General features: G+C 38.4%; 1 protein-coding gene across 20 annotated transcripts in view; it reads right to left on the bottom strand.

The window, feature by feature from the left end:
• Positions 1-15,257, bottom strand: part of dtna (dystrobrevin alpha) — a 151,028-nt gene that overhangs the window by 78,047 nt on the left and 57,724 nt on the right. The window contains exon 1 of one of the 20 annotated variants that reach the window (XM_031903443.1): positions 10,991-11,067. The gene's annotated coding sequence lies outside the window, so the exon portion shown is untranslated. 20 annotated transcript variants of the gene reach the window in all.

Raw genomic sequence — 15,257 nt, 5'->3', positions numbered from 1 at the left:
CACAGCTTTTCTAAAGTTAGCAATTTTGATGACATTTCCAAAAATCCCCTCAAAGCTTCCACTTTGAAGCATCTTATCTCCCACATAGCATTAGGTACCAAGATAAAACACCCTGAATTTGAACACCAGGGGTCCACTGAACAGTTTGATGCCCAATATGTATAGGTTTACCCAAGTATGTGGCATGTAGGGGCCCGAATGTGAACATACCCCCATATATACTGTCATTTCTGTCATTTCAGCTCCTGCAAAATCAACACATTTACATCATTATATGTGAGATAAAGCTACAAAAAAGTACGCTCACCCCAGAAAGCCATATATTTTTGGAAAGTACACATTCCCCCGAATCTAAAATGGGTACCCATGTCTTTCTACTCCAAAGTACCAAGCCGCACAGCTTTTCTAAAGTTAGCAATTTTGATGACATTTCCAAAAAATCCCCTCAAAGCTTCCATTTTGAAGCATCTTATCTCCCACATAGCATTAGGTACCAAGATAAAACACCCTGAATTTGAACACCAGGGGTCCACTGAACAGTTTGATGCCCAATATGTATAGGTTTACCCAAGTATGTGGCATGTAGGGGCCCGAATGTGAACATACCCCCATATATACTGTCATTTCTGTCATTTCAGCTCCTGCAAAATCAACACATTTACATCATTATATGTGAGATAAAGCTACAAAAAAGTACGCTCACCCCAGAAAGCCATATATTTTTGGAAAGTACACATTCCCCCGAATCTAAAATGGGTACCCATGTCTTTCTACTCCAAAGTACCAAGCCGCACAGCTTTTCTAAAGTTAGCAATTTTGATGACATTTCCAAAAATCCCCTCAAAGCTTCCATTTTGAAGCATCTTATCTCCCACATAGCATTAGGTACCAAGATAAAACACCCTGAATTTGAACGCCAGGGGTCCACTGAACAGTTTGATGCCCAATATGTATAGGTTTACCTAAGTATGTGGCATGTAGGGGCCCCAATGTGAACATACCCCCATATATACTGTCATTTCTGTCATTTCAGCTCATGCAAAATCAACACATTTACATCATTATATGTGGGATAAAGCTACAAAAAAGTACGCTCACCCCAGAAAGTCATATATTTTTGGAAAGTACACATTCCCCCGAATCTAAAATGGGTACCCATGTCTTTCTACTCCAAAGTACCAAGCCGCACAGCTTTTCTAAAGTTAGCAATTTTGATGACATTTCCAAAAATCCCCTCAAAGCTTCCACTTTGCAGCATCTTATCTCCCACATAGTGTTAGGTACCAAGATAAAACACCCTAAATATGAACGCCAGGGGTCCACTGAACAGTTTGATGCCCAATATGTATAGGTTTACCTAAGTATGTGGCATGTAGGGGCCCCAATGGGAACATACCCCCATATGATCTATCATTTCAGCTCCTGCAAAATCAACACATTTACATCCTTTATGTGGGATAATGCTACAAAAAAAGTACATTCACCCCAGAAAGCCATATAATTTTGGAAAATACACATCCCCCCGAATCTATAATGGGTAAATATTTCTTATTGCTACAAAGTACCAAGCTGTAAAGCTTTCCTAAGTTTGCAGATTTATATGACATTTTCGAAAATCGCATAAAAATGTTGCAATTTGCCGCATTTATCTCTCACAATTTCTTGATAAAGATCAGATAAAGACAAATCACCCCAAAAAGGAACACCAGAGGTCTACTGAACAGTTTGATGCCCAATATGCATAGATATACCAAAGTCTGCGGTATGTACTGAACCCTAAATGAAAATAGCGCATAAGGATTTCTCGCCTGCCAGCTCAGCTTTTGCACACAGAGCCCCCTGTCAGTGTATTATGTGCCAAAACTTCCCCTAACTATACAGAGACCCCCACAAAACCATATATTTTTGGAAAGTACACATTCTGACAAATCCAACAAAGGTAAAGAGTCCTTTCTACACCAAAGTACCAAGCCGCAAAGCTTTCCTAAAGTTATCGGTTTTTATGACATTTCAGAAAATCGCCTAAAAATGTTGCAATTTGCCGCATTTATCTCACACAATTTCTTGCGTACAAAGGCAAGTCACCCCAAATAGGAACACCAGAGGCCTACTGAACAGTTTGATGCCCAATATGCATAGATATACCAAAGTCTGCGGTATGTACTGAACCCTAAATGAAAATAGCGCATAAGGATTTCTCGCCTGCCAGCTCAGCTTTTGCACACAGAGCCCCCTGTCAGTGTATTATGTGCCAAAACTTCCCCTAACTATACAGAGACCCCCACAAAACCATATATTTTTGGAAAGTACACATTCTGACAAATCCAACAAAGGTAAAGAGTCCTTTCTACACCAAAGTACCAAGCCGCAAAGCTTTCCTAAAGTTATCGGTTTTTATGACATTTCAGAAAATCGCCTAAAAATGTTGCAATTTGCCGCATTTATCTCACACAATTTCTTGCGTACAAAGGCAAGTCACCCCAAATAGGAACACCAGAGGCCTACTGAACAGTTTGATGCCCAATATGCATAGATATACCAAAGTCTGCGGTATGTACTGAACCCTAAATGAAAATAGCGCATAAGGATTTCTCGCCTGCCAGCTCAGCTTTTGCACACAGAGCCCCCTGTCAGTGTATTATGTGCCAAAACTTCCCCTAACTATACAGATCCCCCACAAAACCATATATTTTTGGAAAGTACACATTCTGACAAATCCAACAAGGGTAAAGAGTCCTTTCTACACCAAAGTACCAATCTGCAGAGCTTTCCTAAAGTTATTGGTTTTTATGACATTTCAGAAAATTGCCTAAAAATGTTGCAATTTGTCACATTTATCTCACACAATTTCTTGCGTACAAAGGCAAATCACCCCCAATAGGAACACCAGAGGCCTACCGAACAGTTTGATGCCCAATATGCATAGATATACCAAAGTCTGCGGTATGTACTGAACCCTAAATGAAAATAGCGCATAAGGATTTCTTGCCTGCCAGCTCAGCTTTTGCACACAGAGCCCCCTGTCCGTGTATTATGTGCCAAAACTTCCCCTAACTATACAGATCCCCCACAAAACCATATATTTTTGGAAAGTACACATTCTGACAAATCCAACAAGGGTAAAGAGTCCTTTCTACACCAAAGTACCAATCTGCAGAGCTTTCCTAAAGTTATTGGTTTTTATGACATTTCAGAAAATTGCCTAAAAATGTTGCAATTTGTCGCATTTATCTCACACAATTTCTTGCGTACAAAGGCAAGTCACCCCAAATAGGAACACCAGAGGCCTACTGAACAGTTTGATGCCCAATATGCATAGATATACCAAAGTCTGCAGTATGTACTGAACCCTAAATGAAAATAGCGCATAAGGATTTCTCGCCTGCCAGCTCAGCTTTTGCACACAGAGCCCCCTGTCAGTGTATTATGTGCCAAAACTTCCCCTAACTATACAGAGACCCCCACAAAACCATATATTTTTGGAAAGTACACATTCTGACAAATCCAACAAGGGTAAAGAGTCCTTTCTACACCAAAGTACCAAGCCGCAAAGCTTTCCTAAAGTTATCGGTTTTTATGAGATTTCAGAAAATCGCCTAAAAATGTTGCAATTTGCCGCATTTATCTCACACAATTTCTTGCGTACAAAGGCAAGTCACCCCAAATAGGAACACCAGAGGTCTACTGAACAGATTGATGCCCAATATGCATAGATATACCAAAGTCTGCGGTATGTACTGAACCCAAAATGAAAATAGCGCATAAGGATTTCTCGCCTGCCAGCTCAGCTTTTGCACACAGAGCCCCCTGTCAGTGTATTATGTGCAGTAACCCCCCCTAACTATACAGTGACCCCCAGAAAACCATATATTTTTGGAAAGTACACATTCTGATGAATTCAAAATAGGTAAAGTTATTTTTGTACACCAAAGTTACACCTGGCAAAGCTACGCTAAAAACAGATCAGGAACACTTATATAGGGATAAAATGTGATAAAACCACAAAAATTGTGCAAATCAGTGAAACAACAAAATAAGTTACATGACAGTGTAATTAGTGGCCAGAATATCTGATCCAATAGTTACGCTGTCAAAATAAACAGTTTTTAGGTAAAAGAAAATAAAAACAAAGTGGTAAAATGAAAAAAAAAAAAAAAAAAAAGCAAAACAAAAAAAACCCAAAGTGTTTGTGTATACATGTGTGTACATGTGTAAAAGTTGTGTGATAGTGTGTAAGTGTGTATATGAGTGTAAATAAGTGTATAAAAGTGTGAAAAATGAAAAAAAAAAAAATAAAAAATAAAAAATAAAAAAATGCTAAAATGTGTGCTGTAAGTGTGTGTAAATGTATGTAAGTGTGTATAAATGTATGTAAATGTGTGTATAAGTGTGTAAAAGTGTGTAAATGCAATAAAAAAAAAAAGTCCTTACCTGTTCCTGAAGACCGATCGCCTCCTTCCTCATTTGGGCCGGCGCTGGGGGAGAGGGAGGAAGCAGGAAGCAGCAGATGCGATGCGATCGCATCTGCTGCTTCCTGGAGGGTCCTGCGAGCGATCGGCTCGCAGGACCCTGATGACAGCCCCCCTGGCACATTGCCCAGGGGGGCTGTCATTGTTAGAAGCCCTCTGCAGCGGCGGCACATGCCGCCGCTGCAGAGGGCAGCGCTTAAACGCCAACGACGTATGAGACACGTCGTTGGCGTTTAAGCCCTTTTACTGCCATCACGTATGCCATACGTGCTTGGCAGTAAAAGAGTTAATTCAAACTTTATTGCGGAGATGCAACGTTTCAGGGCAAAGTGACCCCTTTATTAAGCTTAATCTAATTTGGAGAGCTAAGGGTGTGCAAGGAAGGTCTCTGGTTCGCCTGCTCACTGATAACCAGCTTTTCGGGTGAATTACCCAGTCTTCCCGCACATACTGTCTGCACAACTTTGCATCTTGAGTGTAGTAAACAATATTCTCTTAACCACCTATGTCCAGAACAGATTCGGATCCCTGCTGTTCTATGCCAAAAATGACATTGCAATGCACTGAATAGGTGCAACTGTACCTAATATTACATTCTAGCAAGTACAGGTTAATAAAGCGATACCACTCCTGAAGCTTCCCTCAGAATTCAGAGGCACCCAAACCAAGTTCGACCGTATTTGGGCTCCATGGCTGGACTAATAGTACCAATCTGTGTGCTCTCTACGTAAATCTCAATGTTTACTTCCTCTTGTTATGTCAATACTTTGTGCCCAGAACTGTTTGGAAACTGTTATCTTCCTCCATTCTTTGATTGTTGTTTTGTTTCTTTGTTACCAAAAAAAACAAAAATCCATACAAGACGACCCTGTTCAACAGAGCGTACAATCTAAAAGTGTTCTTGTACCAAAGAGAGTGAATTCCTTTAACAGTAAACGTCTTCATAAAGTGCTACAAGGTAATAATAATAGAAGGCAGGCAGACGAAAAGACCTGTAGCAGAACAAGGGACCTTGGAAGCAATCATTTTGATTTTGCTGAACACAAATAACAGGGAGAGTTGCTGGTGTTAATAGGTAGAAATGCTGGGAGATGCAGAGGAAAGAAGAACTAGCAGATGATACAGAGCCTTTACTGCTCTTGTGATTCCACTCTTTTCCTTAGGAAAAAGCTGATTTTATGCTTGCTTCAGTCTAGAAGAAACTAAAAGAAAAACAGCTTGTAAGCTCTTTTGGGCAGGGCTCTCTTTACCTCTTGTATCGGTTATTGGTTGCTTTATATGTTACTCTGTATGTCCAATGTATGTAACCCACCTATTGTACAGCGCTGCGGAATATGTTGGCGCTTTATAAATAAATGTTAATAATAAAATAATAATAATATTAGCTTTATGGATAAAGAAACCAATTACATAATTTTGGATTGCTGTTCCAAACACTGACAACGGGAGCAAGTTTCCTCAATATCAAACAGCAGAGGAATTATTATTATTTTACAGGGAGGAATGCACATCTTGCAAATTCTTGCATTGATTTTGTGATGAAATTAAATTTTAGATTTTTCCAAGAGTGTGCATTCCTCCCTATGCTATATTGTTCTATAGCCAGGAGGCTCTTTTATGGGCAGCCCCCCTGGGAATAGCACCTTACGTCTGCTTATTGGCTGTGCACGCTTCACACTTTTTTGGAATTATTTCAAAACTGAATGTAACAGATGTGTTAATCAGCACAATACAGAGACCAAATATTTAAATATTTCCTAACAAATAGAAATAATTGTCCTTTAAATGCAGCAGTTACAAAAAATCAACATTGAGGCAATTCTATACAAATCAGGCCTGGAAAGGCTCGCCAATAATCTCCAAGATTTGGCAGGCCTTTACCTAGTAACATTCAGAGGGCATGGAACAAATACCAGGAATAGTTTGAGGCATATAGTGGGATAAACATTTTATTCTGAGCAACATCTACTACCCTTCTTCTCCAAACAAAAATAAAAGGCTTATTGGAAATCAAGCTTTGTTTGTGTAGTAAAAAGCATACAACCATCATTTGATACTCTACTCTTGTAACATATTACAGATATTGATATTTGGTGCAGTATAAGCTACAATAGACCTTTCTGTGTAGTAAAAGTCATGTCACAAACTTCTAGAAAAGAAACAGCATGATTATTTTATCAGGAAAAGCAAGTTAGGGAAGATATTATTCCATAAAACAACTAGAATACTGCTCTAAATCAAACATGGACACTTAGTTTGTAGTTTGCGGAAGGGCAACAGGTTCGGGAACTCTGTACTAGACTACACATGTGAAACTTGCACGCAATTAAAAGGCGTAAAGAAATTGTGATAGGCAATTTGCTCTAGAAACAACTAATTGCAGCACTAAAAGGCATAAAGAAATTGTGATAGGGAATTTGCTCTAGAAACAAACTAATCGCAGAACTAAAAGGCATAAAGAAATTGTGATAGGGAATTTGCTCTAGAAACAAACTAATCACAGAACTAAAAGACATAAAGCAATTGTGATAGGGAATTTGCTCTAGAAACAAACTAATCGCAGAACTAAAAGGCATAAAGAAATTGTGATAGGGAATTTGCTCTAGAAACAAACTAATTGCAGAACATCCTTCCAAGCTTGCTCACATGACTTTTTCAACTAAATGCAACAATTATATGTACATACAGTTAAAGCTCGGTAGACTAAATAAATCTCATGGATTAGGCAGCATGGGAAACCATGTAATGAGGATTTCTAGTATTTATGATCAGGGCTAAACAGAAACATTCCAACTTATTCCCTTCATGAATTTAAAAATATTTTTTTCTGTGGCTCAGACCCCAAGAGAATAACCCTAACTGTATTGTAAATTTATGACTCAGAATAAATAGTGCAAAAACAACAATGCTATTGCAAGACAAACAGTACCTTACTTCTGCTATCTTTGCTGCTTTTTGTGTTCACGTTATTTTTTTTTTGCCCTGATATTTATATATTAAGGATATTAAAGATGACTATGTCTTGGCTACCCTTTCTGTATATATATGAAGTTGTACTTTTGGCTAAACATGAGGTCACAGCAAGTATGGTGGCTAACCATCACCTATATATTTTCTTATAAACAGGCAATAATTTATAGACTGCAGAACACCACTGTTATAATGTCAGGTAGCACAGGGAGTTAAAGTTTACTACAGCTTTTTTCAACCATATACTACACCAGGGCTGTCCAAATATAGGCCCGTGGGCCTCCAAAGGATTTTTATGGCCCCTGTCTGCTCAGACGCTTCACAGACTTCACTATATGACATCATCATTTTAACCGAATGTGGCCCTCCAACAAGCTGTATGAAATAGAACCGATTAACTACTTGTAATAAATTGGACATCACTGAACTAGACAAAAAATATAAAATGAGTAAAAATATTTTTCAGGATGCAGCAAAATACAATGCCCAGAACATTTCTACTCTAGTCAATTTAACATCCCAACATAAAGCAGTTTCAAGGGGTGATTTAAGACTGCAAGCAGTCTCGGTAGCACAGATTTCCTTGCAGTCAGTTGTGGATAAAACTTTATTACTTAAAAGGTATTTGCCTCAAAATGCACTTCTTGCACATCCATATAGTTGTGCCCAGTCCTGCCATCCTCCCATGCCGAAGTGAGTGTTGTTGCACCTATTGATGCAGAGTGCAGAGGAACCCTGGAGATACCAGCACCGTTCACCCGGTGCCCTGCATCAATGGGCACAACTCATTTGCACCTAAAGAATAGGGCACACAAGTCACTCCCCTCAAAGAACACCAGAAATGACATCAACTAGTCTTTGTCCCATTTGCAACTTATTTGCAACTCCCCCTTGCAACAACTAAATATTGTGTAAAAAACTCTTGGAGACTGCACTCTATATTGCACTTGTGTGAGAAATAATCTGCATTTTAGTGCTGTAATGTTAGCCATTAGTCATTTATTACATGGTGAACTGTTTTTAAAATGTAATATATTTTCTTTTGTTAATAAAATGACTTTTTCCTATGTTTTCATTACATACAGTATTAATATGTGACCAAGGCCTGCTTCTGGGAAAAAAATGCTTGTTTTTTTTATTTAATTTTTTATTAAGCAGTTGGTTGCCCACATAATGATGGGCTAAAATGATTAAATCTGTACCTAAATGTGAGGTGTAAAAATTCCCAGATATGCATGTTACAGTTCCAGGACCAAACTTTGAATAAAAGGTGCCTTTTATACAATAACACTATGGATGCCCACTGAAAAACAGTGTACAGCTTTTACAAAGTATATTATGCTGCTCTTAAAAGCTAATCATATATAACAACTATCATATATAAAGGGACACGATCCCGGGATTTTCACATTTCATCCTTGTGAGGTTGATAATACAATAAATAGAGAGATACACAGTGCAACACCCCTAACCTTTATACTTTATTGTAACTATTTTGTAAACAGAAGTCCATTATGCAAAGGGATTATCTTTACAAGGGTAACCTAGTTATTAGTGAGGAGCAAATCTGTCCCATTTTGCTTCACCAAAATATTCTCAAAACAGCAAAAATTTGCAAAACGTATTGAAGTCAATAGACTTTTTTGTGGTGGCTGGGTGTTTTTTCTTGGTGAAACCTGAGCCTGAGTGAAAGGACTGCATAAGGCTAGTGCCACATGGGGCTGATTCTTCAGCTTGTTTATAAATGACCAGCAGATTTGCTGTGTTGGCTGGGGAGCAGATACACAAAGCAGATTTTGGTGCAGAATTGCTTGAGTGAGTATTTTTGTCCCTATAAAAGCAGAGATAAATCCTTGACCAAATCTAACCTGACCTTCCACTTGACATACAGATGATCTAGTTCATTGCAAAATACAATTATGGTTGGTAGAGCTGAAGAGGAGGTGGATGTCCAGCAATATATGACAATATTCACGAGAAGCTTAAAGACCCAAACAGAAGCCAGAGTAACCTTCATATCACAAGCAGGTTTAGACTTTATCAATGAGCAATTCACATCACATCTGGTAGGGTTCCATGCACTACTAACATTTTTCAGTTGATATCTGCAACACATTCTGCTCCCTTTGCAGGGATGAATCTGACACATCACTCTGCTCTGGTTTCCTAAAAAACTCCTCCATCTATGTATTCCTTGTGCCTCCTACTGCCCTAATTACATTACTTTTTTTCTGGCAATTGACGTGGGGTAGTGGGTCAACCAATATATGAGTTCATATATGTATAGCAATTATGCAGTGTAGTTTTGAATTAGATATCCATATGAAGTCCCAGAGCCAACTGCTGGGTGATTCCACATTTATCAAAGGTAATTTTCCCCCCACACATTGAACATACAATGATAATAACAGTGTGACAAACATTAAAGGTAATCAATTTCTACTATAGTGGATAGTCATTTCTAAAAACGGACAACCATGGATAGTGTAGTATCTAAAATTTTATAATGGTGTTAATATATATGCAGGAGGCTTCTGATAGAGCTGCTGCTGCATGTATTAACAATTACATGAGATGCTCTTAACAAATATAATTGTGCTTCTATGAATACAAGTATTCATTATCTTTATAACAGATTTTCTACCCACACTGTTCTATTTTTATCCTGACCCACTTTTTTAAGGTGCATGACAAATTAACAGTGCAGTGATCTAGTAAAGCTCAGCTAAAGCCCCATCATAATTTAGAAGCAAATGCATAGTTCAAACTCCTCTGCTGCACCTGTCAAAGGGTGGGAGCTAATAACAGTGAGTCCAGGAGTGTGGGGGAATGGGTGGTACAGTCATATTGGAATAGTTCAAATGATGCATCTCCAGCTCAGAGGGAAAACTAGAAATGTACTTTTTATCCAGAAAGGTATTTGTAAATTATTGTAGTAAAAATAAATTGTATACATGTGTGTCAGGTTAGCCTAGTTGCCAATTGGTTCCTATCCTATAGAGCAGTGTGCTGAGTGCCACTGGCACTGCCTGGGAAAGGGGGCAGCAGGAAGTAGAACTGAAAGGTGAGACTACTAGGGTTTTGGGGAAATTTCTCAATAAATTTGCCTGAATCACATCTTGTTTAAGCACAATCCTTCCATATTTAAAGAAATATAATGCACTGGCACATTCTTATTTTTTACACAATATGTCTCCTTTAAATATTAAATATCAGAATGACTACTACATTGTTGCAGTGATCCTAGATCCACCAAAATAACATCTATTGTGACATTGTTAAGATAGCATTCTGGATGAATAATATTAGAATTAACATTCAGAGAAGTAGCAACTGGTAAATCTTATGAATTCTGCATAACCTTTAAGACTAGACATTTTTTGGAGTCAAGTAATGAAACATTTAAGCATAGAGAAATAAAAGGAAACAAACTATCTATTAATACATGTGGGGCTTCACTAATGTAAGGAGCAGAGAAGCTGTTTTTACTAATAAAACTTATAAAACCCATTGCTGGTATGCAGACATACAGACAAAGAACGTGAATTTACCTGACACCAATTACATTCTCCCCGGCAGGCCCTCACATCCTCTCCAGCTCACTCACACCTCCCAAATTATACAAGGTACAAAGTATGAATCAATTAAAAGAAAAAAAAGTTAACTTGGTTGTTCCTCAGAGAAAGATCAGAGCCCAGCAATGTAATACACCACTTATCATGTGGTCTGTTGCTATAGTAATCCTGAATCCCGCAGCTCCCGTAAGCAGGAATGACAAAGGGTTGCCCCTCCCTACTTCTGTGGTGCATGGCAGCTTGTACAGGCAGTTGAGTACAAAGCTTCCACATTTGTCTTGTTTCAAACCAACTGCAATTAGAGTAGCATTCTCTTACCTAATATACAGATGGAATGTTAACAAGTATTAATAGATTGTGGCATTCTCTAATGCCATTCAGACAGGAGAATTACAGAAACAGAAAAAAATGTAATATGAACTAGGTATTAATCTTTCCGTAACCAAACATTAAAGTAGGAAGCTGACAGAAGAAGAAACTGCAACTTCAGAACCACAATGTCACACACTAACAGGTCTCCATTCTGCTCCATACCAGATCACACTCATGTACCAAATGTGTGCAAATATGGCCCCCTAGTGCCTGTACCTTAGCAGAACTTTCATGTATGAGCAGCATGGTATCATGGTAGGTGAGTCCAAGCATGTACTCAATGATGCAACAGAACGGTACTGTTTGTAAATGCTCCTTGCACACTGTGTAGCCTTCAGTCTAACAGGAACATTAGAATTATATAATGCCCAGCACAGCTTAGTATGAATGATGCATCTAAAGGTGGCCATACAGAGGCAGATTTCAGCTGTAGATTCTGGTCCTCCAGGCCGATTTGGCAGCTTATCTGCCCATGTGTGGGAGCTCGGGCCTAACCGATCGATATCTGGCCTAAAATTGGCAATATCATGATCTGACAGGTTTGATTTTTCGTTGTATCAGGAACCGCAACGGCTCATTAATGCAGTTTTCGATCCAACAACACCTCTGCCCACTGTTGTAATTCGATTGTTTGGCCTAGGACCAAATGATCAAATTAGTCCAATATCACCCACCTTTAGGTGGGCATATTGGGAAATGATCTGCTTGTTTGGCTCTGTGTATGACCACTTTTAGTGTGGCCATGCACAAAAGTATGTATTTTACTCAGGCCCAGAGTGGGATTCAAAACAGGCAATGGCATTTCAAGAACACAGAGGCCCAAATCGCTCCCCACAGCCCACAAAACAGTGACTGTCTACAGCATCTTACAGCAGCCCCTGCATTCTTGGCAAAAATGTATGCTTTTCAAAAAATAACAGTCATGGCAGGATCATCAATCCTCTTTCTGAAAAACTCCATGCTTCTACTGTGTATTTGTACAGTCCTACTCTGGGTATGCTTTAAAACCCAGTGCATATGATGTAGTTTATAGGGTATTCCAGGAAAATGGAAGGGTTAGCAGCAAAACAGTTTTTCTTTTAACAATACTGCAGCAACGGGATGCAATAAGACAATTAAGTGTGGCTTTAAGCAATAAGAGGTATATTGGTTTTATAAATAATTGTGATAAAGCGGCTTCTTATTTGGAACCAAAATACATAACAAGAAATGTGTGTAAATGTATTGCCAAAAAGTATATTGCAGTTTAAATGGGCATAACAAAAACCAAAAAGGAAAATATGAGCACACCTTGGTATTATGGTCCTAACTATTTTAATGGAGCTTTAACAGCTTACCTGCCACAGAAAGCAAACTTTAGGGCACCTTCAGGTACCTGTTAATTATTGAAGAAAGGCATAAACTGGCCACATATCTGAACAGCAAACAAAGAAAGTCCATACACTCACATTCATATATCTAAACAGCCACTGTTTTTGCAAAGTTTGAATTGATCTTTATAAGATATGGCCTTTCAGATGGCAGGCCACATCAGGTTGATTTGTTAGTTTGGCCCTGCAATTATCATTTACAGTAGAGGCCTATGCAGACCCATCAGGAGAGGAATGAATCAGCAGCCTGATGGAGACCTCAACCAAGTGGATTTTAAAACCTACCTACTACAATTTGATTAGCTCCTGATCATATTATTAATCAGGCAGTCATTTTGGCCCCATACAAGGGTCAAAAAGCTGTTGGCCCATGCATGGGCAGCTATATAGGGACATACCAGCATCACAGTCTGGAGACAAGGCAGGATATAAAGCAAAGCCAATAACGCTCAGTCAGTGTAATGTCTCTTTAAACAAAATAAGCCTAGATGACTGTTCCTTTCTGACACTTGGTTTTGCAAGTTAATATTCCCAATGAAATAGTGAAGGACATATATAGAATATATTCCTGGATATAAAATCCTAGAAGTAAAGTAGCACTTCTGAAACAGCCTTGACATTGCAAAGCAGCTCTGAAAAATATTAATGCATTTGATTTGGCTCGGCCATTTCAAGAAATGTCAGCGACTGGCACCAAACATATTAGTAATAAAAATTGTCCTTTAAGCCACAAAACAGCAAATGCACATTTTCTAATGCATTCAATCCAGTGACAGGAGGAAGGCCCGTGACTGACCCTAAGTTTGCCTCAGTGCTGTCGGCATTTACTGCCCTTGTGTTTTCTCAGCTGTAATCACAATACACAGACTTTTATATTCATTTATATTTATTGTGTGGTCACTGAACACACAGTAATATGTGTGCAAAATTATTGCAAAAAAACTTTTTTAATGTACAGGTATGGTATTTGTTATATGGGAACCCATTAACCAGAAAGCTCTGAATTACAGGAAGGCTCCATCCTAATCAAATTATTTAAATTTTTTAAAATAATTTCCTTTTTCTCTGTATTACTAATAGCATTTTGTGGAGCACCACGAGGATAAAAATAAAAGTGTCTTATCTAAAAAGGCACAAGTACAGCAAAAGGACCTACGTTTTACACGTTTCGTGGCGTCCCACCACTTCCTCCTATGCTTTACGCGTTTCGCCACAAAATGTGTAAAGCTATGTCTATTGGTCTATTCTTCCTTGCTGTTTGGTACCGTCTGGGAGTCGGCCGATGAGTAGCACACTTGGATTTAAGCGGTAAGTGCTCTGTGTATCATTTGTATTTTCTCTGTAATAATAAAACAGTACCATGTACTTGATCCCAACTAAGATATAATGATCCTTATTGGATGCAAAACAACCCTATTGGATTTATTTAATGTTCTTGTTATTTTTTAAAAAGACAAAGTATGGAGATCCAAATTACAGAAAGATCCCTCATCTGGAAAATTACAGGTCCCAAGCATTCTGGATAACAGATCCCATACCTGTACTTACTATGCTGCATGAACTACCCATTCTCAGTCAAGTTATATACCTGTAGTCCAGGTAGATAAAAACATATCCTTACACTTATTTATGCCTATGCATATGATATACATTTTTAACGATAGCCTAACCCCACCTATTGTTTGTTTTTTCTAACTGTTGACGTTCTGCACATATTTTTTGTGTGTGACAAAAAAAGCTCCCCCCCCCATTAAAGTTGCCCCCAGTGGTGCCATGTCATGTCATTCACAGTGAATGAGCATATACACAAGTTAAGCTACCCCTGCAGCAAGTCCCACAATGGCTTACCCTTTCCCACTTTTCCCCCGCATAATACAGGATGTAGTATAAGCCATTTTAATGTTTAACAGAAAAAGACTAAAGGATTTATCTGTAAATGTACAATATGGTAGGAAAAATACTACTGAATTTAGCAGTTTTGATCTGTTAGCCTCACAAATAATCCCCAAAAATACATTTCACGTATTGTGCACAGTGGTATAAATATGTAAATATGTCCAGAAAAGGCTAAAACATCTGACCATAATATTTAAAATTGCTTTCAGATCTGGGTTTTGCACTTGCTAACAACCAGTTAAAGAAGTAATAATTGCCCCACAGTTTGCACCAGGTCCAGAAAACCAGAAAAAAAAACAATGAGAAAGAAGCATTCACCTGTTTATAAGCAAAGGATATAGGTTATTAGAGCTAGTGCAAACTTCCTGCATTTATCACCACTTGTGCATTGGCCTTGGATAGAAGAGGTTTGCAAACATCAGCCCTGCTGTAATTTCAGCTTTATGTAACTCACAAAGGTACTTTTGTTGAAACTGGGTTTTACAGGTGCTGCTTAAAGTATATTGTAATTTTTGAAAGAAATAGTTTGTGGTGTTTAGTAACTATCTTTCATATCTCCAGCTATTATCATCAGTGGATTTGTCCATGTTTGGCTTCTTCCATCA

The sequence above is a fragment of the Xenopus tropicalis genome, chromosome 6, assembly GCF_000004195.4.
Source record: "Xenopus tropicalis strain Nigerian chromosome 6, UCB_Xtro_10.0, whole genome shotgun sequence".
NCBI lineage: Eukaryota > Metazoa > Chordata > Amphibia > Anura > Pipidae > Xenopus > Xenopus tropicalis.
This window is presented reverse-complemented; position numbering and strand designations above follow the sequence as displayed.